We start from the raw sequence: 26,065 nt of genomic DNA on the forward strand, positions 1-26,065 counted from the left end.
CCCCTCTGTTGCATGGGAATGTAAGAACCCGTGGCCTCGTGACCCCTCTATTGCATGGGAGTGTAAGAACCCGTGGCCTCGTGACCCCTCTGTTGCATGGGAGTGTAAGAACCCGTGGCCTCGTGACCCCTCTGTGGCATGGGAGTGTAAGAACCCGTGGCCTCGTGACCCCTCTGTGGCATGGGAGTGTAAGAACCCGTGGCCTCGTGACCCCTCTGTGGCATGGGAGTGTAAGAACCCGTGGCCTCGTGACCCCTCTGTGGCATGGGAGTGTAAGAACCCGTGGCCTCGTGACCCCTCTGTGGCATGGGAGTGTAAGAACCCGTGGCCTCGTGACCCCTCTGTGGCATGGGAGTGTAAGAACCCGTGGCCTCGTGACCCCTCTGTGGCATGGGAGTGTAAGAACCCGTGGCCTCGTGACCCCTCTGTGGCATGGGAGTGTAAGAACCCGTGGCCTCGTGACCCCTCTGTGGCATGGGAGTGTAAGAACCCGTGGCCTCGTGACCCCTCTGTGGTATGGGAGTGTAAGAACCCGTGGCCTCGTGACCCCTCTGTGGCATGGGAGTGTAAGAACCCGTGGCCTCGTGACCCTCTGTGGCATGGGAGTGTAAGAACCCGTGGCCTCGTGACCCCTCTGTGGCATGGGAGTGTAAGAACCCGTGGCCTCGTGACTCCTCTGTTGCATGGGAGTGTAAGAATCCGTGGCCTCGTGACTCCTCTGTTGCATGGGAGTGTAAGAATCCGTGGCCTCGTGACTCCTCTGTTGCATGGGAGTGTAAGAACCCGTGGCCTCGTGACTCCTCTGTTGCATGGGAGCATAGGAACCCGTGGCTGGTAACACTCTTGGTCCTTGCGTGTGAGTAACTATCTACTGTAAATCGTGCCCTTGGGTCCAGATAACCTTGATGATGTTGCACTTCAGTTGTCCCACCCATGCTTTCTGAACCAGCCCTTCGCCCTGGCTCATAGGCCCTGGGCCTGGGGATTACGGGCAGGGATCCACCATCTTGTCTGGCTGCAGACACGGCTTCTGTCCCTAAGTTCCTACTAAATGTTTCTTTCTGAGAAACCAGGTTTGCTGGCGTCTTTCTCTGGCCTCTCAGCTTCCTTGGACTTTGAGGGCAGTTGTGCCGGGACCGCCCCACTGTGGAACAATGGAGTATCCAGTGTGTCTCATGCTTTAATGGAAGCAGCCTTGATAATCACCACACAGGCACGTTAATGCATGTGGGTAGCACATTGGTAGTATTTTAATGTTACCATGCTTTTCTTATTTATTAGCTGAAATATTTCCATGGAGAGAAACTTCCCCTTGTTGACTCTTTCCTCGCCCTGAGGTACAGTTTTTATACCAAAGGCAGGATCAATGCGTTTGCCTTCTTTCCATTTTCAAAATTACGAGGTTTTATCCTCTGTTATCTCCCAAAAGTGATCACGGATTCCTTTGATTTTAGGTGTTGTTGAGAATTATTAATAATTCATGGGATTTAAACCATAGATGTGTTTAGAGTCCCTCAAGGTTATCTTCATTCTTGATGTTAAAACAGACCCATTCTTTTCCAGGGAAAGCTGTTCATGTTCTGTCCCGCGTGTTCTCGAGAAAGTTTTGATGAGAGAAAACATCACACAGAAGGGTGCACGTCTCACAAGTTTCCAGCTCCGTGGATTTTTGCAAACTGAGCACATTTGGGGGCCAGGAGTGGGGCCCACAGCGAGGATATCCTTCCTGCCGCTCCTGCCGTCCGACCGGCAGCACAGTTACTACCCGGCCGTGGAACGACACAGGTTAGTTCTGCCTGTTTTGTTGTTTATGCAAATGGGACCATACAGTGTTCAGTCTTAAGTCTGGCTTCCCTGCTCAACTCATGCGTGTGAAATTAACCTGCCCTGATGTGTGGAGTATCTCACGGGTCATCCCGGCTGCTCTGCATCATCCGCTGTGAGTGTGGATAACACCGTTGTTCATTTTACTCTTTGTGGGACTTGCTAGCTTCCTCTTCTGCTGCTGTGACTATTCTCAGACACATCCCATGGCTTTGAAGAGAGTTATCTTTGAGGTTTTTCTTGTTTTGTGTTGTGTTTTGTTTTTTCCTGGCATAACATGATGCTGTGGCTCACTTGGTGCCTGTCTTCACCAGAAATAGAATCAGCCATTTTTTCCAAGGAGCAATGATCCTTTCCCTGGAAAATGAGGGTTAGGAACCAAAGCATTTTAACTGTATTTTATTTTATTTTTAAAATTTTTGCCTAAAACTTAGAAACAATCCTATCCAACTGAATAATTTATAAAAATTAGTAAATAGCAAAATAAATTCCTTTAGGTTTCAAAAGCTTTCTCTTTAATTATCAGTGCTTTATGCAGTTGAATAACACAAATGTTTGCATTGCGGGGACAAGAAAAATAAACCCTGGCCCTGAATACTTCCGAGTTGGAATTTTGAACTTAAAGAAAAAGCATGGTATTAACGAACCCTGTAATCTGCAGCAAAGAATATGGTTGTGGTTTTAACAAAAGGGTAGTTAAATCATTTTCTCACAGTTTATACCATAATAAACTGTTTTCAAATCAAATATTTAAATGTAAAATCGAAAAGTATATAAGCACCAAAAAAAATGAAGATGTTTTCTTATGGTTTCAGCATGAGAAATGCTTCCAAGTATTAATATAAGTAGAACAATTAAAATTTATAATGGGATTAATATTTTAAAAGTGACATGGTTCCAAGGAAATGGACAAATCATGAAATTCGTTGCTATCATAAAGCACATTTTTTACATGGTTAGATTCTACAATCCTGTAATAAAAATACCAATAATCCAACTGAAAAAATGGCCAAAAGATGAGACAATAAACAGAGTACAGATGCGCTAAAGGATGCTTAATTTAATTAAGAATAAGAAAACAATTGAAATCATGAATGATGACTTTGATTTCTGCCTCTAGGATTAGGAATAATTGGATGGCTAAGAATGGGAAAGACATGTGCTGTCTTCCACACTGCTGGCAGCATTGCAAACCAGCTTAACATTCATAAAAGGCAGTTGAAAATTAGACACAAAAGATAAAACGCTCATACTCTTTTGACCTGATAATTTAATGTCTTAAATTTTATTAGATATATGTTATCACATATGTATAAAGTACATCCATTGATGTATTAAAAAATAAAAGACCGAAATACCTTATGAGTAATTCAATAAGGCATTGCATAAATAAACAAGGCCATACCTGCTCAATGGAAAATAGCATTTCTTTTCAAAAGAACGATAAACTCTACACTAGGAAGGCATAATCTTCAAGATATGTGGTTAAGCGATTAAAAAACACCTGATTTTAGATTGTGTGCATCATATGTTTTTGTGTGTATAAGGATTAAAGTTGGAAAACATTCACAGGATATAAATAATATGTTATAAGCAACATATCATAGCGCACCACGTAGGTCATGATGATACAGGAGGGGCAGGAAAGGGCAGGTGGAGAAGAGCAGGCGCACTGTGAGGGCTCCGCCCTCGGGCCTGTGCCCACGGGCCTAAGTGAGAGCAGGCACTCCTGTTTTCCCACCTGAATGTTGCATCTCCAGGACCACTCTGGCCTGCCACACCCCCATCCTGTGCCTATATAAACCCGAGACCTTAGCGGGCAAATGCACAAACCGCTGAATGTCGAGAGGAGTGGAGAGGGGCAGAGAGCAGTGCAGAGCGGCGGAGTGCGGCAGAGAGTGGTGGAGAGCAGCAGAGAGCAACACTGTGGCCCGGCAGAGAAGGAGGGAAGAGGGGCCTGAACACCAAGAGGAGTTCGCTAACAACAGCCAGACCCCAGGGGAAGATGATCTCCCCCGCCCCTCCACCTTCCAGCTCCCCATCCATCTGCTGAGAGCCACCTTCACGGCTCAATAGAACCCTGCACTCATCCTTGGAGTCCGCTTGTGATTCGATTCTTCCAGGACGCTGGACAAGAGCTTGGGATACAGAAGGCTGTCACACTGGCTCTCTGCCCTTGTGATAAGGCAGAAGGTTCGTTGAGCTGGTTAACACTGAAGCCATCTGCAGGCAGCCAAACTGAGAGAGCTCTGTGACATGGGGGTTGCATGCACACACCTCTAGACACTACTGTAGGTAGGGCCAAGAGCCCAAAGTTCTTGCCCCGGCTTCTGCCCCTGCCCCTCTGCATGCTCCTGCTAGGGGTTTGCGCTGCAGGGCAGCCAAACAGGTGAGCCACACTCCTGTTGTACATCTTTCGAGGGGAATTCAGGGAATTCTCCAGTTTCAACAATACGCTGTATCACATAGTGTGTAGCACACAGTGTGTAACATACCACAGGTGTAATGCAGAACATGTAGCATGCACTGTGCACTGTGTGTGTGCGCAGGGGCACCTTCCTGTCTATAAACGGGAATATATATATATATATACACACGTAGCATGCCCTGTGCACTGTGTGTGTGCAGAGGCATGTGTACATATATACATGGAGGCTATTTGCTGTTATTTGTTGCATATGGACAGACTGTTTCTGGGATCATCTAGAAGACACAGAAGAAGCAGTTAACTTCAGATAGGGAGTTCTGTTGCTGGGTGAACAAGTGGACAAGTGGGATTTTAGTTATTTATTTATTTTTTATTTTAAATTTTGAACCAATTAAACACATTCAAATACATTCAAACATTAAAATAGTTGGATTTTGAGAATTACTTCATAGCTGGGCTCTGTAGGAACAGTCAAGGCCTCCCTCCAGGTCATAACTGGTCTGGGTTCGATACCAACTCATCGGGTGAGAGGGAGCCAGAAACAGCTGGATGGGTGCAGGCAGCTGCAGGGGGCCTGGCTCACTCACCCGGGTTCACAACCTCAGGGGCTGTGTGGGGCTGTCACCTCACAGCCAGTTTCCAGAGCCCCATTCTAGACGTGCCCCACCCAACTCACAGGTGAGCACAGCTTCCTGGGGGTGCAGCTGCCACTGTCAGCTGTAGAGAGCCTCAAGCTGCTTCCAAGGGGAGCCCATGACCCTTGGTTCCTTTAAAAAAAAAAAAGGAATGGTTTTTCTTACTCCAGGCACCTCTTTCCTAACAGTGGAGAAGATAGAGTGCCGCTGCATTGAATCCTGGACAGAGTGGCAGCCATGCCCACGTTCCACGCAACGTAGTGTTGATTTACCAGACTGAAGTGCCCTCTACAGCAGCCGGCCCCTGCAGAGCTTTCAAGGAAGGTTGCTGGGGCTGGTGTTTCCCACAGCTGCTGGGCTGCTCGCTTCCTGGGATGCCTGGGTAGAGGTAGGGATGCGTGGCTATTCAAAGTCATCCGGGCGGGAAGACAGTAGCCAGGAGCTGGCAGCACAGTGCAGGATGCAGCCGCCAGGACTGCCTCAGAGTCAGGCCCAGTGAGGGAGCAGGGAGGGCACCTGAGGCCTGTCCCCAAGGGCTTGGGGGAGTGCAGGGGGCCCCCTCTCCTGGTTGTCAAATCAAGTGTGCCCTAAAGCTTTACATATTTTAAGTTCGGTGTGAGCTATAACCTAAGTGGAATTATACACAGACTGTAGCCTGCACTTGCGTCAATCACCGAGATTTGGCCACTCAGACATAGCCAGTTGTTTGAACCCTGTTAAAATAAGGCAAATGCAGGCTGTAACCCATCCAGCAGTCTCTGTCCCTCACATCCGCTTCTGTGACTTTCCTTTCCCTGTGCATGAATCTTCCTCCCCCACGCAACTGCGCGGGAGTCTCTGAGCCTCCTCTGGCTGGGAAGGCTGCCTGATCACTGCTCAGTTAAACTCCGTCCAACGTCATTTGCCTGAAGTTTTTCTTTTATCAAGGGCTTTCACTGTTCGGTCAGACTCCTTCAGACAGAGCCCTGGGGCCCAGCGGGACAGGCTATTTGGGGTTAGGAACTGAGCTGGTGACCCTGGCCCATCATTCCCACCCATGCCAGCTCCTCCCAGGGCCCCCAGGACAGGCTCTGTGGGTCATTCCTTGTGAAGTCAGGTTCCAGGTCCACCTGCTGCAGCTCCTGACTCCACATGTCTGGGCCATGGAGGTCCTGGTGCCCCTATGGGTGCCATTAGTGACAGTTGGTGAGCTCCCTGCCCCTCCGCCTCCCCTGGTCCACACCGAGTGTGTCCCTTGTGTGTGGAGCCTGCGTGTGTGCCAGGTGACCTGGTGCCTGGTCCCGCCTTCTCTCAGCCAGTCAGTGGCAAGCGTCAGGTGTGTTTTTTCCACACCCTTCTTCCTCCTGCTGTGAGTATCTCCACACATTCAGAGCCTCACTGCAATTTTTCATAGGAGCTGCGGAGCTGTGAATCAGACACTTGATCAAAGTAAAGTAAATTTTGTTTAACAGCATGTGGCCATCAGCACCGCAGACCATCCAGGGGCTTCTGGGGAGAAGCCCACGTCTGACTGTCAGGTCTATTCCTCTTCAGCAGCCGTGGAAAAGAGCTGTTTGCTTACTGTGTTTCCTTTTCTTCTAGCTGCGAAAACCAGAGCACAGGATGTTCTTGAACAACATGGAATCGACCCAAATAAAATGCCTCCTGCTGTGATAAAGCATAGAACGCCCACTTCAGATTTCCAGTCTCCAGGATAGCAAAGCTGTCTGAATTCTACGAGACAGCCGGTTCCCACTGGCAGCTAATCCATTTTGTCTAAAGCACCAACTTTTTTGAGCAATAAGCCAAAAACAAGGTTTTCCAGATGGTTCCCCTCCCATAAAGGCAGAATAACCTATGGGGCCTCATTTGACAGCTCCACACGTGGGCCCTGGGACAGGAACAGGTGGCCAGGCCTTTCCTTCCCTGTGGTTTGTTTCCTGCCTTTCCGGCCGCAGACCTCACTTGGTTCAGTAGGTGCCAAAGGCCTGGCCTCAGCGTCTGTCACACGCCTCGGAGCCCAGCCCCACTCGCCTGCCTGGAGCACCGAGCCTCTCCACTGTCTCTGCCCTTGAGACAGCGTCTTCTCCACTAATCTGGAGGGCCGCACACCCCCCTTACACTTACTCACTTGCCCATTTGCAACTGGAAGCTCCACGTGCGTGATCAGCCAGAGATTCGATTCACCAGAATGTCTGCATTCTCTTGCGGGCTTTGCAAATGCTAAATCTTCGAGTGTTTCCGCTTTTAAAGTTTGAATCCTCTCACTGGTAAGTGAGTAATTATTCTCAAAAGTAGACTCTTCTGAAAAGAAGGTCACAAAGAGGGTTTTTTCCATTAAAAATACATTTGTGTTTCTTGAAATGTGTTAAGTGGCCTTTGTCAAGGTGTTTGTAATAGGAGAGTAGATAAAAATGAATTTCCCTGGAGATGCAGCATACGCTAAAGATTTATCATTAGATAATTAGAAATACATAAATCATGCTAACATTTCCATATGTAAATGGAGAACATTAACTCTCCTACTATTTAGCTGTAAAATAACAAATTTAGTAATTATCCTATACTGAATTACACTATATTGAAAAAATACCAGTTGCTCACTTTTAAATTTGACAATGTATGTGATGAATTATAAATTTAATAGCCTGCATCTTTTCTCTTGTATCAAGTTCTCAAAACTTAAGCTTTCGTTACTGGAGTTAAAATGTTGCTACTAAGATGGAAAAATACTGATTTAGAAAAAAATAATGTATATAATGGAAACATCTGTTAATTTAAACATATACATTATGCAAATAAGCATACTCTTTTGTACTTTGAGGTCAGGATAAAATACACAATGTGTGATATAATCGACTCGCAACACTTTGTAATGTCAAAGAATTTAAAAGCTGTAAGATTGTCCAGCCCTTCCATTCATGGGACAAAAAATTAAAAATAACAAAAATTAAGCAATCAGTGAAAGACAACAAGAGCTGGGCTCCTCCCTGTGACTCCCAGGCGAGCACCATTTCTACAGCTTCTCCAGCGTGCGGACGGACGGGGTCAGGGCTTAAACCAGAAGCCTTGACTAGCAGTGAAATAGCCCGACAAATGTTACCTATTTTCTACACTTTTTTTTTCAAATATGGTGAAAGTTGTCAGAATGAAAGTGGAGTCGCTTATGTTAAAACCTGGATGAGCCGAGCTGGGGAAGGCCTTGGAGGGAGGGCTCTGCTGCACGAACGCCTTGACAACAAGACCTAAAGACTCTGCAGACATGACATCCATGCATGAAAGCCCCAGTGGCCTCAGTCAGAAAGCACCTCTGGGAGGACGTCTGCCCAGCACCTGCCTGTCCAGCCTCACACAGGCACCACCCTTGCTATTGGCCCTTGTAGCCAAGGATAATTGTCTCCAAACAACTTATGTTTTCTTTAAGAACTCTTGTCTTCCTTGACCTCCCTGAATGTACTCACTGACTCCCATTGCAATGCACAATTCCCAAACAAATATTTTTTCTTTAGAGGGTCTTTCTCTCTCTTTCTGTCTCTTTTAGGTTGGCAATAATAAAAGTCAAATTACAAAGAACTCAGAAGAAATTTCAAACCTGTTTTCAGGGATGAATGGTCTCTCGACACTGTGTCTTCTTGGAGTAGTGCCTGGTTTCACCTCTGTGCTGGTACCCTCTTTCCTGCCATTATTTTTATTTCCTAAAATGTTTTGCATCCTCTATTCTTCTGTGTTCAGCCTGTGAGTGCAAAAGTAATTGCACTGTTTGCGTTGTCGGAATTTGCCATTTGCCATTGGAAAACATTTTAAAATACATGTGGTTATGCTATATATCATTTTAATGAACATTTCTCACTTTATGTTTTTTTGTTAATGACTTATTACTTGCTGTTTATTTTATGTTTATTTTAGACTATGGAAATGATGTTAGGAAAAAAGCAAATTCAAGTAATTTTCTTATTCAGGTTCAAAATGGATCATAAAGCAGCCGAGACAACTTGCAACGTCAGCAATACATTTGGCCCCGGAGCTGCCAGCGAACGCACAGCGCAGTGGTGGTTCCAGAAGTTTTGCAAAAAAGTTGAGAGCCTTGAAGATGAGGAGCGTAGTGGCCGGCCATCGGAAGTTGACAGTGACCAATTGAGAGCAACGGATCGTCTTACAACGACATGAGAAGCTGCCGAAGAACTCAACGTCGGCCATTCTACGCTTGTTCAGCATTTGAAGCAAATTGTAAAGGTGAAAAGCTTGATAAGCGGGTGCCTCACGAGCTGAGTGAAAATTTTTTTAAAAATTGTCCTTTTGAAGTGTCTTCTCATTCTACACAACAACAAACCATTTCTCAATCAGACTGTGATGTGTGATGACAAGTGGATTTTATATGACAACCCGTGACGACCAGCTCAGTGGCTGGACTGAGAAGCAGCTCCAAAGCACTTGCCAAAGCCAAACTTGCACCGACAAAAGGTCCTGGTCCCTATCTGGTGCTCTGCTGCTGGTGTGATCCACCACGGTTCTGAGTCCGAGTGGACCCATGATACCCCAGACGTGTGCTCAGAAAATCAATGAGATGCACCAGAAACTGCAGTGCCTGCTGCTGGCATTGGTCAATAAAAAGGGTCCCGTTCTTCTCCCCCACAATGCCTGACCACACGTCTCACAACCAACACTTCAAAAGCTGAATGAATTCGACTACAAATTTTGCCTCATCCGCCATATTCACCTGACCCCTTGCCAGCCGACTCCCACTTCTTCAAGCATCTTGACAACTTCTTGCAGGGAAAACACTTCCACATCCAACAGGATGCAGGAAATGCTTTCCGAGAGTTTGTCAAATCCTGAAGCATGGATTTCTGTGCTATGGGAATAAGCAAACTTATTTCTCATTGGCAAAAATTGTGCTGACTGTAATGGTTCCTATTTTGATTCATGAAGATGTGTTTGAACCTGTTATAATGATTTAAAATTCATGGTCCAAAACCACAATTACTTTTGGACCAACCTAATATTTTGTGCTGTATGTGCCTTCCAGTTGACTATTTCAATCACTTCTAATACTCACGTATTTAGTGCTTAGCTGCAATTATTTTATTTTCCAGTTATACAACTTCCATTTGTTGCATTTTTTGAAAAAGATAGTTTATGTCTGATTGGCTTCTCCACCTCATGGCTGGTCTTCTTGGAGGACACCTTCATTGTAATCTGCATCTCTTCACCACAGAGACTGGTGCTCCCTGACCAGCTTCTCTTGTCCTTTTCTTACAGGGTCTTTGGTGTGGCATTTTTGGTCCAGAAATCTCTGTGGCTGGTGGCACCTTTGCCTGAGTTGTGCTCAAGCCCACTGGGCTGGTTCTCCCCACTTGGCCTAGCAGGCTGTGTTCCACTCACACAACTAGCCTGGGTCCCATGCCTGCTAAGGGCACGTTAGGCATGGAGCGGCAAGGGGTGCATGAGCAAGTGTGGGGTCCAGCCAGTGTGCAGTTGACATGCCAGTTGCTGCAGCTGGGCAGGTAGCTCCAGGTGCCAGCATGGGTGCCAACTCTCTGCAAGGTTGTGGCTTGACTAGGCACACCACAAGCAGCTTCCATGGCCGGCACTGGGGAATGCAGTGGCACCTGGCGGCCTGAAGACACCAAGAACCGCAGGGCCTCAAAGAGGGAGTCACAGCCTTGGCTTGGGGAGCTCCAAGGACTGGGCTCCCCACCCGGCCGCAGCTCTTCTCTCCTTCTCTTTGCCTGCAATGTGGTGAGCAAGGGGTGTATTTCAGCCCCTTTTGTATTACAGCTTTTTTAGCCATGCCACTCGGTAGGTCCCAAGTTCTTGTCCTGTGACCAGGAAGAATGAAGTATCCAGGCAAGTGGAGGGTGAGCAGGATGAAGGGGAGCTTTATTGAGTGATAGAACAGCTCAGAGAAGGGGATAGCTTCTTTCCACAGCAAGGGTGCCCCGATGAGTGTCCAGCTCCTAGCAGATGGTAGCTCCTCTCTGCAGCTGGTCATCCCATTGTCTGCAGCTCTCGGCACAGAGCAGGCCCCCTGGAGTGGGTAGCTCCTCTCTGCAGCAGGTCATCCCACCATCTCCCCAGCTCCTAGCAGAGAGGAGGCCCTGGAGTGGGTTGCTCCTCTCTGAAGCTGGTCATCCGGATGTCTGCTCAGCTCTGGTTGAGCCCAGAGCTCTTATGGGCCTCAGAGGGGAGGAAGTGAATGCCCTAAAAAAGACACCACAAGTTTTCACTTTGGTTTGCAAGACCCCAACCTTCAGGGCCTCCCTGATCTGAAGGTGAGGCCTCACCAGAGACCTGTCCCCTCTGCCCGGGAACCTGTCTGCCTCCTGCCATGCTTCATGGCACCCAGACTGTAGGTGCCAAGGATGCATGCAGGCCAGCCCTGAGCTGCTCTCAGCTTCTCCTCAGTTTCCCTCCTAAGCTCCTTGGTGCCCAAAGTCTGGAGGTGGGCTGAGGCAGCAGGGGGCTGGTGTGTCAGCACTGCCTGGAGCATGTACACTCCCAGCCAGGCTGAGACAGTGTCTGGGCTCGGCCCTAACTTTTCTCCAAGATTGGAGTGGGTGCCAATAGCAGTGAGAAGCGAGGCAGCAGAAGCAGGAACTTCTGAGCCTGTGAGGGCAGAGGGGGCACTCTTGGGCCCCCAAGAGTGCAGAGATGCCTGGGTCCACAGCCGTGGTTTGGGTGGCTGCAGCTGCACACATGGGGTGGGGATCCTGCCTGCTCTGTGGAGCAGGAGGCCTGGATCTGCAGTCATGACATGGGTGTCCTGCCTGCTCCCACCCCATCAACTCGGAAGGGGCGGGGATCCCACCTGTCCCCAGCTCCCACTGGCTCCATGTGCAGCCTCCGCTGTGCCTCCCCTCTGCAGCCACTTCTGGCTACTCTAGATGGGCCTCCCCTGCCATTGCTTCTCTCTCTACTTTCCTTTGATTTTTAGTTTGCTTTGTCCTCTCCCTGGTTTGCTTGGTAATCTTTAACTGAATGCTGTGCTACGCATTGAATGGTGACCACCGATTCATAAGTTAACACCTGACCCTCAGTAATTGAGAACGTGACCTTATTTGAAGATGGGGCCTTTGAAAACATAATCAAGTGAAAATGAGGTCATTCAGGTGGGCTGATCCAGGATGATGGGGGTCTTGTGACTTCTTATGTCTGGGGGAAAGGAGGACACAGCCCCACACAGAGGATGACCACGTGAGGACACAGCAGGAAGGCTGCTGTCCACCCACCAATGGAAGAGGCCACAGGAGAACGCAACTCTGCCCCCACCTTCATCTCGAACATCCTTCCAAATCACTAGAGAACACAGTTCCACTGCTTAAGGCACCCAGTGTGTGATATTTTGTTATGCAGCAACCCTAGCAAACAAATGCAGCCAGTTACAATGTGTGATGCTGCAGAGAGTCCAGGCTGGAGCACGATGACCCCCTTGGCTAAGCATTCCCTTTCTGGCTGCAGCCAGATACAATGTGTGAGTCTGCAGAGAGTCTAGGGCAGAGTGTGCTGACCCCTTCGGCTAAGCATGCACTTTCTGGCCTAGGCTGGGCTGGATATGATGTGTGAGGCTGCAGAGAGTCTAGGGCAGAGCGTGCTGACCCCCTTGGCTAAGCATGCACTTTCTGGCCTAGGCTGGATATGATGTGTGAGGCTGCAGAGAATCCAGGCTGGAGCACGCTGACCGCCTGGGCTAAGCATTCATTTCCGTGTCCTGGCTGCAGTTGGGGAGGAGGCAGGACCCACAGATCTGTTCTCGTTTCTGCTGGTATGAGGTGGAGCTGAACTCCTGCTCATGGTCCCCAGCCTACGGGCAGGCAAATGGGCCAGCCCCAGCCAAGGGGCTGTTTGGCGACCTCTGAACCGCAGCTCTCCATGGTCTCTTGTTTTCCAGGCCTGAGCCACTTACAAACGGCAGACGTTTTGTTCAGGGAGAAAGCTGCACACGCTTCGAGACCCACCCGAGAAAGCTCTATCCTCTCAGAATCTGGGCCCCTCTGGTCCTGCCATGTTGGTGATATGCTTTGGCTCCATGTCTCCACCCAAATCTCATCCTGAATTGTAATCCCCACGTGTCCAGGGAGGGACCTGGTGGGAGATGATTGGATCGTGGGGTCGGTTTCTCCCAGGCTGTTCTCAGGATCGTGCGTGAGTTCTTATAAGAGCTGATGGCTGTAGTGTGGCACTTCCCCGCCCTTTCTTTCTCTCCTGCCACCTTGTGAGGAAGGTGCCAGCTTCCCTTTCACCTCCGCAATGATTGTAAGTTTCCTGAGGCCTCCGCAGCCATGTGGACCTGTAAGTCAATTAAACCTCTTGTTATAAATGACCCAGGCTCAGGTAGTATCTTTATAGCAGTGTGTTTATATATAGTAAACCTGAATGCTCAGTTTTTTCTGGACGGCTGTGTTTGTCTGCTCAGAACTCAGCCTACGGTTTGGCTGTCACCCCTGTCTTTAAAGTCAGCTCTCTGAACTCTCCAACCCTAACTAACACCACACTAGCAAATGCCCGGAAAGGGAGAACCCCACAAAAAGCCAGGCCTGCCTCAATCTGCTTCCCTTCTGTCCAGAATGCGGCCGCACCTGTCGAGTCTGAGATAGCGCCTGGAAGACACCTTTTCTTTCATCCAGTGGTTCTCATTCCTGGTGGGAAGATTGGTCAGCAGGATGCCTGTGCTGAAATTGAAAGTGAAATTTTAAGAATACAGTTTTTTAGGAAAATAGTTTGAATGTTCCTCAAGGAAAATGGCAATAGCAAGAAAGAGAATTGATAATAGTTTCTGGAAGAAATACTGTGGTGAGATAAGAACTGATGAATCAGGAAGTTAGCAAAAGAGCTGGTCATTCATTTGATTCACCTTGGATTCACCTGCTCTCACTCCTGTTTCCTTCTCTGTTGAGATACTGCTCTTTCCCTGGGGGTTGTGATGTAGTCACCTGTTTAAACTTTGGAGTTTTAAATTTTATGCTTTTGGGAGTCTTATTTAGGAAATCTACACTAGCCTTATACCATAAAGATGTTTGGGTATGTATTCTATGCACTTAATAATTTTCCTCTAATATTTACATTTTTAAGCTTTAAAAGGATACTTTTATGTGTGGTTTAAGTGAAGGATGGTGATCTATTATTCATCATACAATGAACCAGGTTTCTAACCATGCTAGTGCGTGTGAGAAGGTATCTCATTGTAGTTTTAATTTGCATTTCCCTGAAGATGAATGACGCTGAGCATCTTTGCATGTGCTTATTAGCCATCCACATATCTTCTTTGGTAAAGTGCGTGTTCATATGTTTTGACAAATTTTTAATCTCATCTTTGAGAAAATCAACTGACAGTAAATGTTGGGATTTGTTCCTGGACTCTCGTCTGTTCCCTGGTCTCCACGTGTGTCTTCACACTGGTGCCACCTGTCCTGAGAGCTGTCACTTCCTAGTGTGCTTCAAAATCAGGAAGTTAAAGCCCTTTATTTTTTTTTTTCAAAATTGATTTTGTTATTCTTGGCATTTTTCATTTTTGTATAAATATTAGGATAAGGTTGTCAATTTCTTTAAAAAGCCGTGTGGAATTCTGATGGAGAGGGCATTGGATCCATATCGATTTGGAGAGAATTGTCTTCTTGATGAGCTTTCTATTGCTGATGTAAGAAATTACCACAAAATTAATGGCTGAAAATAGCACACGTTTATTACCTCACAGCTCTGGAAGTCAGAAGTCTAAAGCTGGTCTCACCAGGCTAAAATGAATGTGCTGGCAGGGCTGTGTTCCTTCCATAAGCCCCAGAAGCAGGTCTTTTTCCTGGCATTTCCCGTGTTCTAGAGGCACCTGACTTCCTCAGTCAGTGGCCCTTCCCTTTGCCTTCCTTCCTGTAGCTCTCCCACCTCCTTCTTTCTCCCATAGGGACCCACGTGGTGACACTGGCCTGGCCTGGGCAGTCCTGGAGAATCTCACCACTCAAAATCCTTCAGTACACCTGCAACGCCAGTTTTTGCCAAGTAACATATTCAAAGGTGTCTGGGATTCAAACATGTTATCTTGTGGGGTGGGGCGTTGTTTTGTCCATTAAATCAATGTTGAGTCTCACAGTCCACGAACAGAAAATGTCTCTCCATGTCTTTAAAGTCACTTTAATTCCTATCAGGAACATTTTCTAATTTACAGTGCACGTGACTTGCACTACTTTTGTTAAATTTATTCCCAAGTATTTTATAATTTTGGATGATGTGAATAAAATTGCATTGCTAATTTCCTTTTCAGGTTGTTCATTGCTTGCATATAGAAATACAATTGATTTCATATTAATTTGTATTCTGTCAACTTGCTGTGCTTTTAAAAATTAGTTTTAATAGTTGTCTGTGGATTCCTCAGGATTTTTTTATGTACAGGACTCTGATATCTACAAATACAAATAGTGTATCTTTTTCTTCCAATTTGGGCGCCTTTTTGCCCTGTTCGCACAGGCTGTACCACGTTGGAAAGGAGATGAGAGGAGATGTCCTAGCCTTTTTCCTGAACTCAGAGGGACGTGGTTCATCCCCCTCCATTTAGCGAGATGTCAGCTTGGGGATTGTGTTTAGATTTTCTTTATCAGTTTTTGATTTATTAGGTTCCTAGTTTGTGGAGGGCTTTTGCCATGAAAGTGCACTGCATTTTGTTCGGTGCTTTTTCTGCATCTATGGAAATGATCATGTGCTTTTTGTACAAATAGGATGCTTTACATTGAGTTTCGAATCTTAAACCAACCTCTTTTCTCTGGAACAATTCCCACTTGATCATGGTATTTAGCCTTGTTGTAATGTGGTGTGGCTTTAGTTTGCTAATATTTTGTCAAGAGCTTTTTCCATTTATATACGAGAGATATTGGTCTGTAATTTTCTTTCTTGCTATGCCTTTAGCTTTTCTATCAGGGTGATAGGCAGGTAAACAGCACAGTACACTTTCAGTCTCTTGCTAAAATTCTCAGTTGCAAGCAACAATGAGGATTTCCAAGCCTTTAATTTGATTTTAAAGCCTTGTATTAATTACTTTTTAAAAAATGCAATGAATTCGTTCAGCAGTTATATGTCCATCTGTCTTTTGTGAAAGGTGGGCCCAACACACACTCTCTTGTCTCATTGAATCATAGAATGAGTTGTTAATCATTCTTTTCTCCTCTATTTAATGGCAGAGTTTGTGAGATATTGATATTACATGTTTAAATATTTGATAAAAAATTACTATCTGGGTGAGACCATCTGGGCCTGAATTTTTCTTTGTCTGAAGATTTTTAATTCTTCATTCAACTTCTTTACTTGCCATACATTTATTCAGATTTTCTATTTTCTATTATATCTGGAGTCATTTTGCTAATTTGTTCCTTTCTAGGAATTTGACAACTACATCGATGTCGTAGAATTTATTCCCAAAATGTTGTTCAGAGAATATTTTTGTAACTTTTAATTTCAGAGGAGTCACTGGTAATGTCTCCTCTTACATTCATAAATTTCACTATCTATGTCTTCTTTTCTCTGTCTTTTTTTTTTTCTTTTTTGACAGAGTCTTGCCCTGTTGCACAGGCTGGAGCGCAGTGGCACAATCTTGGCTCACTGCAACCTCTGCCTCCTGGGTTCAAGCGATTCTCCTGCCTCAGCCTCCTGAGTAGCTGGGATTACAGGTGCGCACCACCACGCCCAGCTAATTTTTTTTGTATTTTTAGCAGAGACAGGGCTTCACCATGTTGGTCAGGCTGGTCTCGAACTCCTCACCTCGGGATCTGCTGGCCTCAGCCTCCCAAAGTGCTGGGATTACGGGCATGAGCCACCACGCCTGGCCTGTCTTGTTTTTTTCTTCAAGCTAAAGGCTTATCAATGTTGATCTTTTCAAAGTACAAACTTTTGGTTCCCTCAAATTTTCTCTATTTTTCTATTTCATTCATTCTCCTTTAATCTTTACTGTTTCTTTTATTGACTTGCCTTCGGTTTAATTTGCTTTTCTTTGTCTAGATTTTCACTGCAGAAGCTTAGATTATTGACTTGAGATCTTCGTTATCTTTTCACAGAGGCATTTAAAGCTATACATTTTCCTCTAGGCACTGCTTTAGCTTTGTCCCATAACTTTTGATGTTTTGATTTGATTGTCATTTAGAAAAGCATACTTTCTAATTTCCCTTGTAATTTCTCTTTTGGCTCATGAATTATTTAGAAATGTGTTGCTCAATTTATAAATACTTTTGGATTTCTCAAATTTCCTTCTGTTGTTAATTTCCAATTTAAGTCCATTGTGGTCCAAGAGCATCATCTGCATGATATCAGCACTTTCAAATGCATCCATACTCGTTGCCATATGAAGTATAATATTTCATTTATTCTATTAGCCATTATTAGCCCTGAGATGTGATAGGTTCTTATTTGTGGTTATTTTGTTAACTTCTCTCAAGCAAGCCCAAAATGTAAATACCACATTATACTTTCAGTCTCTTGCTGAAACTCTCAGTTGCAAGCGACAATGAGGGTTTCCAAACCTTCACTTTGATTTTAAAGCCCTGTATTATTTTTGTAAAAATGGATTCTTCCATCAGTTATGTGTCCATTTATCTTTTGTGAAAAGTGGGCTCGACACACACTCTCTTCCAAAGCGTTTTTGCCCTGCACAGTGACTAAGCGCAGAAAAAAAAGAACTTGAGGAAGGCACTGTGTCCCTGTAGACTCATCTTCTCAGCCTCTGTAATGGTCAAAGATGTGACTTAAATTGCTTGCTTGTGACAGAATTCGTGTAAGCGACTAGAATATCAGGTAAGAAATGATTTGTTCTGGGAGTTCAGAGAACGGGTAGCAGCCAGGATTGCTGGATTTACCAAATAAAAATACAGGACGCCCACCTAAATTTAAACTTCAGATAAACAGTTCCCCTTTTTAAGTAGGTGCCATCCAGTTCTCAGCACCTATTTATACTAGAACAAAAGGTGCTGTCGATGTGACCTGAGAACTTAACCAGGTTCACCTTTTGTATGTGTTGATCCCAATAGCAAAATGACTGGAAGGATGTGGCTGTAGGTTAGGGTAGCATCCACACCGTTCCACCCTGGCTGCTTCCCGCCCACCGGCCTCCCTTCCAATGGGCCTGGGGTCCAGCAGCCAAGAAGCTAAGGTGATGGGCCCCAGAGACCACCTCCCTGGGCCAGAGCATGGCAGAGGTGGATCCTGTCTGAGAAGAGACAGCCACGCTCTGCAGAGAACGTGCCGGAGCTCACGCCCAGGCGTGGATTGATCATTGCTGGTCACTGCCTGGCCCATTCCGCTCATTTCCAGGCAATTCCAAATAGCCTCCGAGGTGGCTGCATCCTGCTGGCTTACCAACCTGGGCTGCCCCTCCACACAGTCTGTTCAACACTGCCTGGCATCGGCAGACCTTCCAGCGTTGCAGTATTAGATATAAAAGGCATCTCATCAAGGTTTTCATTTACATTTTCTGATTATTAATGATTCACATGAATTTTGGTCTCTGGAGTGACAGACAGTTTGCAATTCTTGCCCACTTTGCATCAGTTTTTATTTCATCTTTTATTGATTTGTAGGTATTCTTTACATATTCTGAATTCAAATTTTTGTTAAAGAAGTTTCGGGTGTCTTCTCTTTTCCTTTTATTTCACAGCTTGATGAAGCATATGGTTTGGAACTAAAGCAAGACTCCGAGGGCACTGGAAATGAGCGCTGCCTCGGTCACTGAAACGGTGCTGTGCTGCGCACCTGCAAACTGACCAGCTGGCTTTAAAACAAAATGGAGCTCCCTTAGGTACTTTCTAAAGTTTCTCCCTAAACTCCCCTGTAAGTATTCCTTGATGAAGGTGCCCATGGCCCTCCAGGGGTTCCCGGGGGTATGAATTACAAGGTGAACTGCACTCAGGTGTCTGATAGGACCCCTGCTAAAAGCGACCTGCACCCTGCTCTTGAGTTCAGAGGCTCGCTGGGGAGGAAGGCAGACACTGGGGCCTAGTGCAAGGGCGTCAGCACATGGCAGGTGTCAGGGAGGAAGCCAGGGTGGAGACGACACAGGGACGGCTTGGAGGGGGAGCACCTTCAGGCGTGGCCTGGAATCGTGCACGGGAATTTTAAAACTTGAAAGATGTGAGAGGGGGAAGATGTGAACAAATGCCAAACGCTTGAACATTCTGGTCACTGATAATGAAGGGCAAGAGTCAAAGTGTTTTCTGTGCAGAAAATTGAAAATATTCTTGGAAAATATGTCTTGAGGAATCTGTTTATAAATTGTGGAAGTCTTATTGGCCAGGGTGTGAGGTTGGTTTTTGTTCTGCAGAAGAAGGAAGTTTTGTTTTTTTAATGTATGGTGCCTTTCAGAACTGTGCTTAGGAAAGCCGTGGGAGGTTCTGGTCAGCCCGTGGCGGGAGAAAGGCTGGTGTTAGGGGCCAGGCACAGACTGAGCACGGAGAGTGTGGCCTGAATGCAGTTCACGCAGGAGTGAAATGGGGAGGCTGGCTGAAAACGTTGCTGGAATTTTGTCTAACGAGATTCGCTAAGTGTTGGCTCTCACAGTGAAGGTTTCCTAGAGCCAGAGCAGCTTGGAAATGATGGTGACATTGAGTGACCAGAGTCTTTGTTGCTTGCTGTCTTGCATGTAAGTTCTAGGGGGAGAGCAGTAGGTTTCGATTTTAGTTTATTTGAGTTTGCAGTGAAATTTACATATGCAGCATATGCAGACCTGTCTAGCCAATGGTCATAAAAACTTGAGTCTTAAGCACAGGAGATATTGGAGCAGAAAGGTGAATTGGTGGCTCACCCTCCTTTGTTTGCAATCAAACTGAGGTCCTGTTCCTCTGCTTCTCAGTGGTCACTTTGATAAGATTTCCTCAGCCTGGCTTTGGCCTTCTCTGTAACCCTTGACACTTCATCAAACTCTATTCCATCCGGAAGCATTTAGGGCTTTCACTTACTGACCTAAACAATGACTTTCCTATCTGTCAGGCTTCATATTTTGACTTTTTTTTTTTTTTGGTGGGGGGACGAAGTCTCACTCTCACCCAGGCTGGAGTGCAGTGACACAATCATGGCTCACTGTAGCCTCGACCTCCTGGGCTCCAATAATCCTCCCACCTCAGCCCCCTGAATAGCTGGGACTACAAGTGTGTACCACCACACCCGGCTAATTGAAAAAAAAAAATTGTAGAGACAAAGTCTCACTATGTTGCCCAGGCTGGTGTTGAACATCTGGGCTTCAGTGGTCCTCTTGCCTCAGCATCCCAAAGGGCTGAGATTACAGGCATGAACCACCAAGCCTGGCAATTGTGACTTTTTCAGTCTTGGCTTGGAATGTGGAGAATATTAACTTTCATGAAGAAATGTAACATAGTTCATGTCAGCAAAGACATTGTTTTCAGGCTCTTCCATACAGAAGTAAAATACAGAGATGAAATAGGATGACTCTGTTGGGAGAAAGGTGACTAAGAAGTGAGAAGGAGCACCAGTCCAGTTGCTAAGCTTGAGGTGAGTATGAGTGTGTCTCCGTCCCTCTGTGCTGCTGTAACAAAATACTACAGACTGGGTAATTCACAAGTAATAGAAACTAACTTATAAGCAATAGAAATTTATTTTTCACAGTGCTGAAGGCTGGGAGTCCAAGATCAAGGCGCTGACAGGTATCCAGTGAAGGCTGCTGTCTATATCCAAGGTGGCCTTGGGGCAGGTGCCTGGTCCTCACCGGGAGGGTGGGGGAAGGCCTGTGGCAGCCTTAGCCACCTTCCGCCAGCCCCTGCACAAGGCACTCATCCCTTCACTTCCCAAAGGCCCCGTGTCCTCACACCACCACAATGGGATTCAGTTTCAACATGAACTTGAAGGGTCACACATTCAAACCACAGTAGACTCTCTGTTTTTAAATTTAGAACTGTGCACTGTTGAGTTTATGGTGATGACAACAGTGAGTGTCTCTCGCCTGGCTGCACTTGCTGGAGGCACTGGCTGCTCTGACCTCCTCACTCCAGAACATTCCCTGCTGAACAGCGACACCAGGGAAGACCAAGGAGGGTACACAAGGCTCAGTTCTTCACCTGATGGCGACTTGGCCATGCCCATCTTTCCTTATTCTCAAAGACCTGTGTGGGGCGGAGAGAGGTGGCGTTTCCAGTGGCCTGAAGTGTGGCTGAAAGCAGAGTGTTCCACTGGGAAAAAGAGAATTCTTCCAAAGAGAAGGATGAAGCCAGCAGCAGGGGTCCTGGCAGGACTGACCCCCACGGAGCTGATGAGGCCGAGTGTCAGGAAGCACGCACATTTTCCTTGAAAACAGACACAGGCCAACCTGCGTTACGGCATCGGTGAGGTCAACAAATAACCCCATAGTGACTAATACTGTAACTACATGCCTGCCTAAAGTGACCTGACATACTGCAGGTGCACACAAGATGCTACGTAGTGAAAATACATACACAATTATTGCTAAATTCAGATCCTAGAAAATCCACTGGATTGATACTTTAGAAGAGGGTAATGGATAAAATCAATCCATAGGAAAATTCAAATATTTAGAAAATGCTAATTTCAATCTAGTGTAAAAATACCGTAAATTTGTACTGAATTATTTTTCCTTATTACAAAAATATTCAAGCAATAAAAATGTCAGATATGACTGTGGACTATGCTATAATTACTTATCTGAAAATCACATTTATGTTGATATACAGGTACCCTTGACATTACCTTTATGTCCCTTGGACACTGAGGGGTTGTGTAGGGTGTTTTTAATAATCAAGTTTTATTCCTGGAATCTCTGATACAGCATTTACTTCTTCATATAATGTGATCACAAAACAGTGAGAGTAGTTTTAGCAGGGGTTTCTGAACACGATTTGTATGATATGCATTATCTATACCGCAATGAACTTATCCAGTCCTCCAGACAGACATAAGCACCTTTGGGCAAATTGTATTAATTTAGTGTTCCCAAATTTTGGTAACATTTCCTGGAATAAGGAAAATGCAGCATTTATAATTGTCATAGGGGAGAGCACTAGATTTTCATATCTGTTACCTTGTAGCTATAATCAGATCAGAACATTTTTAATGCAATAGGTATATTGTTATTTTTCTTTTTGAAACACATACTAACAGTACAATAGTGGCAAAAGATTTTAGTCTTTTCCTTAAGGTTTAACAAGCAGAGGAGCTATAATGAAAGGGATAAAAGGGGAATTTCATCTTTTAAAAGAAAAAAAAGATCAAATTACTGCCTGGGGTGGCATTATAATGAGACGTCTTGCAGGAAGCTGGGCACATCTCTGCCCACCTTCTAACCTCCATGGGATGGCACAGGCCACAGCCCAGCCGTGAGCTCCAGCCCTGGAAAGAATCGCTCGTGTGGACGAAGATAATTCAGGGAAAAGTGCCTGGGTGGAAAACTCATCTTCCAAATCTAATTAACACAGACTTATTTTTTATTAACAGGAAGACCAGAGGCAGAATGATGGGGACTTCAGTTTCTGTCCTTACATTCCTGGGGGTGGGGATGGCTGGGGTTTCTCCGCGGATGAAAAATGATGCGTAAAGATGGGTTGGATGAGGAGGCTTTGCTCCCTCCCCTGTCGCTCATAACAAATGCCCATCTGAAGACTGTTCTTCTGAAGAGCTTACATTGTAATAAACAGACAGTGTGAGGTCATGTCTATGATGACGTCCACAGGAAGGAAAACAGAAGCCCTGGAATGCCCGGTGTCCCAGCTGGGAAGACGGCCGTCTCCAGGCTGCTTTCCAAGCAGGTTGGTGAATCCAGCACTAGTTTCCAGGGGATAAGGATGTTTTCCTGAAGCAGAAAGAGGAACTGGCCACAGGCCTGGGAGTGAGTGCAGGTGGGGTCCCTTCCACACCCCTCGGCTCTCCCCTGCTCAGGTTGTGGAAGAGAGCGAGTGTCTACTGGCAAACACAGGGCCTACCGGATCTTGTCCTATGATTCTGTTTTGTAATTGAACCGACCGACGCCACTCCTGCTCTTGCTAGCCTCCCCTCACCTGCAAACGCGTTGTTGCCTGTCGCAGGACCAACTCACGTCCACAGAGCCGTGCACAGGGACCTTGGTTGTTCTCATAGTTCGAGAAATTCTTCAAAAGTTTGTAATTCTGAAGTATTTGTGCTGATGGAGCCAGTGGTCAGCCCTGCCAAGTTCCCCAAGCCCGCAGAGGACACACGGGGCCTTTGGAGTCTTGTGGTCTCGGACACGGGAGGGCGGCAGCCTTCCACTGAGCCCAGCGCGTCATCGTGTTTACGTCTCTGCAGAGGAAACACAGCAGGCTTAGCAGGACCCTGGACCCTGGTATGCACCCTGCACTCGGGGTCACTTCTGCACTTTGTCAGGTGATTTGTGGAAGCCCAGCCTCACCCAGGGCTGTCCTGTGGCTGCAGGCTGCCTGCTGTCCCCCTCAGCCTGTGGGGCCCGGGAGTCGGAAGGTGCTGGCTGATGTATCTCTGTGATCGGGGCTCTGTGGGGAATCTCTGGGCTTCTCACTAGCCCCACACGGATTCGGCAAGCCCAGAGGCAGGGTCGCCTTTTGGGGCAGATGCCGCCTGTCCTGTGTCAGCCACCGTGATCCCCTGGGCCCCCTCAACCTGGGTGCTGGCTGTGGGCTGTCTGGCGACCTGCAGACTGAGCTGCATGTGATGACCAGATGTGGTCTCATTCTCCAGGCCATGACGTGGGAGGGATTAGGCAGGTGCCCTGATCCACTGTACAGGGAAGAGGGTGGAGCTGGCAGCCTCAGTTGGTTTAGGGACGGGAGCCACATCCACCTCTGCGTCCTGACACAGTCGGGGACTCCTGGGACCACCTACCAGGGAGCACACGGCCTCTGTGCACACCTGGATAAGCACCATATGCTGTTGCTCAGGCAGAGTGGACCATTCCCACTCGAGACAGCCCAGAGCGCACGGAGAAAGGCCATGCCCCAGAGGTCAGGTTCGTGAGCCCAGCATTGGGCCCTCCCAGGACCTAACAGCCATTTGGAGATCCTGGGTCTTCCCTGCCTCCCGTTCCTACCTGAGACAGTAGAGGAAGGGCCCGACTGGCCGCAGGGCTGAGAACACTTACTTGGGGCCTTCCACAGCCACCTCCAGGAAAGGGCAAGACAGCCCTGAACTGCCTTCCAGCGTCGGGGAGCAGGGCTGTGGGCTGGGGAGATTCGGGACAGGACACACAGGGCCCTGGTGTCCGGACAGATGAGGCACTGTCGGCGTCCACACACACTCAGAGGGAGTTTCAGGAGGACACTGGGGAGGCCGGAGCCGCAGCCACGGTGGGCCGAGGCCCAGCTGGGAAGCACCGGGGTTGGGGAGGGTTTCCATAAAGAAACGGAGCCCTCCGGGCTCTGCTGTGACTCCTGCCAAGATAGGAACGAAATGACGCCCATGCCCCACACATCCCTTCACAAAGCTCAAGGCGAAGGACCACCCCCAGCTCACACAATCCAACCAGCACCACCCTGATACCAAACCCAGAGGCGAGAGCGGCTGCACGGCAGCCTTCGTGAACACAGATGCTGGGCTCCTAACCATGTGGTTTCCATCCAGCAGGGAACAGAAGCTCCTCGCTTGGTTTAACGTTCAGGTGTCATTGATGGATTTGTCCTGTTTACAGGCGTGGAAAGAGAAACCCGTGACCACCTCAGTCCATGCAGAAAACACGTCTGGCAAAATCAAACACGGACTCAAAACACAAACAAGCGCTAGCAAACGTGTACTAGAACGAGGGAGCTTCCTCAAGCTCCTCCAGGGCCTGATGAAAACCCCAGAGCCAGCGCCCTGCGTTGCATGAGATGGACAGGCTCCCTGCAGCCCGTCTCCCTCCCGGGAGCCTCACACCGGACGTCCTGCCCGGAGTAATGAGGCCGCAAGAAAAAGACCCACAGCTGCCTCCATTCAGAAGACATGTTTGTCTATGCAGAGAATCACAGGGAATGCATGGAAAAGCTACTAAGATAAGTACATTAGTTTAGCAAGTTTCCAGGACAGGCAGCCAATACCTAAAAATAAGATGAATTTCTACGTAGTAGCAACAAGTGACTGGACATTGAAATTTCTTAAAAAATATATCATTTATAAGAGCACCCAAAATATGAGATATTTAGGGTTATTTTTACATTTATTTCTGTCAGGTAGCCCCCGCAGCTGCCACTGGCCGGAGAATAACTTGATGTTATTTTATCAACTTGGAGACTCTCATTCTACACAAAGCAACATTGAACTCCAAGCCCGCGTGAGGGCCGATCAGCAATGTCTCATTTCCGCCTCTAAGCACCGGCCAACTTCTCGGATGCCTTCCTTTCCACTAGGTATTTTTTTTTCTTTCTTTCTTCAATTCACACCATCACTGAGACACCTCTGTGAACCGTGGCTGTCTGTGTTGGGACTGAAATGTGGTGGCCAGTGGGATTTTGGAGGTTTTCAAAAAGCTATGATGAGTTTTAAGTCACATTTGGATATCTACTTTTTGTAGATTTTATTTTTTCTCAAAGACCTTGTTATTTGTAGTTATTTATTATACACTTCTACATACCAATACATGATTGTTTAGATATATATCTGGTATGTATTTAGGAGTAAATGTTTTAGTTTAGAAGTATAAAATAAAAATAATAAAACAATTATCAACCTGGTCACAATTCTAAATTTGAGAGTGAAAGAAACATGAATGGTAAAAGATAGAATAAGATAAATTCATGCCTTTCTTTACTTCATTCACAGTGTCAGGCACAGTAAGTTATTTGAGAACGAGGATTAGTTCCTTCACATTTTGAGAACTAAAAATAAGGAACATTTCTCATCCAGAACAATGACTTAATTTAAGTGCTTTTACAAGTATCCCCCGCATTTAATAATTAAGTAGGTGAGGCTGGCTGAAATTAAAATGTGTTTTTGGCCTTTTCATTAAGATGATGATGCCGCTGTGTATTTCCATGAGTGATGAAGAAAACACCTTATCACAGGTGAGGTGCTGATTTGGAAACTATTCATTAAAACTCGCATGCTGTTCCCATAATTGTCGCTTTCACAGTTTTTTCTTTAATCCACTCTGTCATTTCTAGATAATGAAAGGGGTTTTAAAACTAGTGAATAATCAGGCCCTGTGGAATCAGAGGTGAGCACAAAATGAAAATGTCTGCACTGGATTCACACCAGATTAATTTCAGATTCATCATGTTCCTCGATGCTGCGCTTGCCGTCATGATTTTTAGGA

At 46.5% G+C, this 26,065-nt stretch overlaps 1 long non-coding RNA gene across 1 annotated transcript; it reads left to right on the forward strand.

The window, feature by feature from the left end:
* The first annotated feature begins 1,548 nt into the window (after window positions 1–1,548).
* On the forward strand, window positions 1,549–21,470 carry LOC104680242. The gene is made up of 2 exons (XR_750430.2): window positions 1,549–1,785; window positions 20,733–21,470. It is a non-coding gene; the product is annotated as an uncharacterized LOC104680242 (long non-coding RNA).
* The last annotated feature ends 4,595 nt before the right edge of the window (window positions 21,471–26,065 follow it).

The sequence above is a fragment of the Rhinopithecus roxellana genome, chromosome 17 (genome assembly GCF_007565055.1).
Source record: "Rhinopithecus roxellana isolate Shanxi Qingling chromosome 17, ASM756505v1, whole genome shotgun sequence".
NCBI classification, from domain to species: Eukaryota; Metazoa; Chordata; class Mammalia; order Primates; family Cercopithecidae; genus Rhinopithecus; species Rhinopithecus roxellana.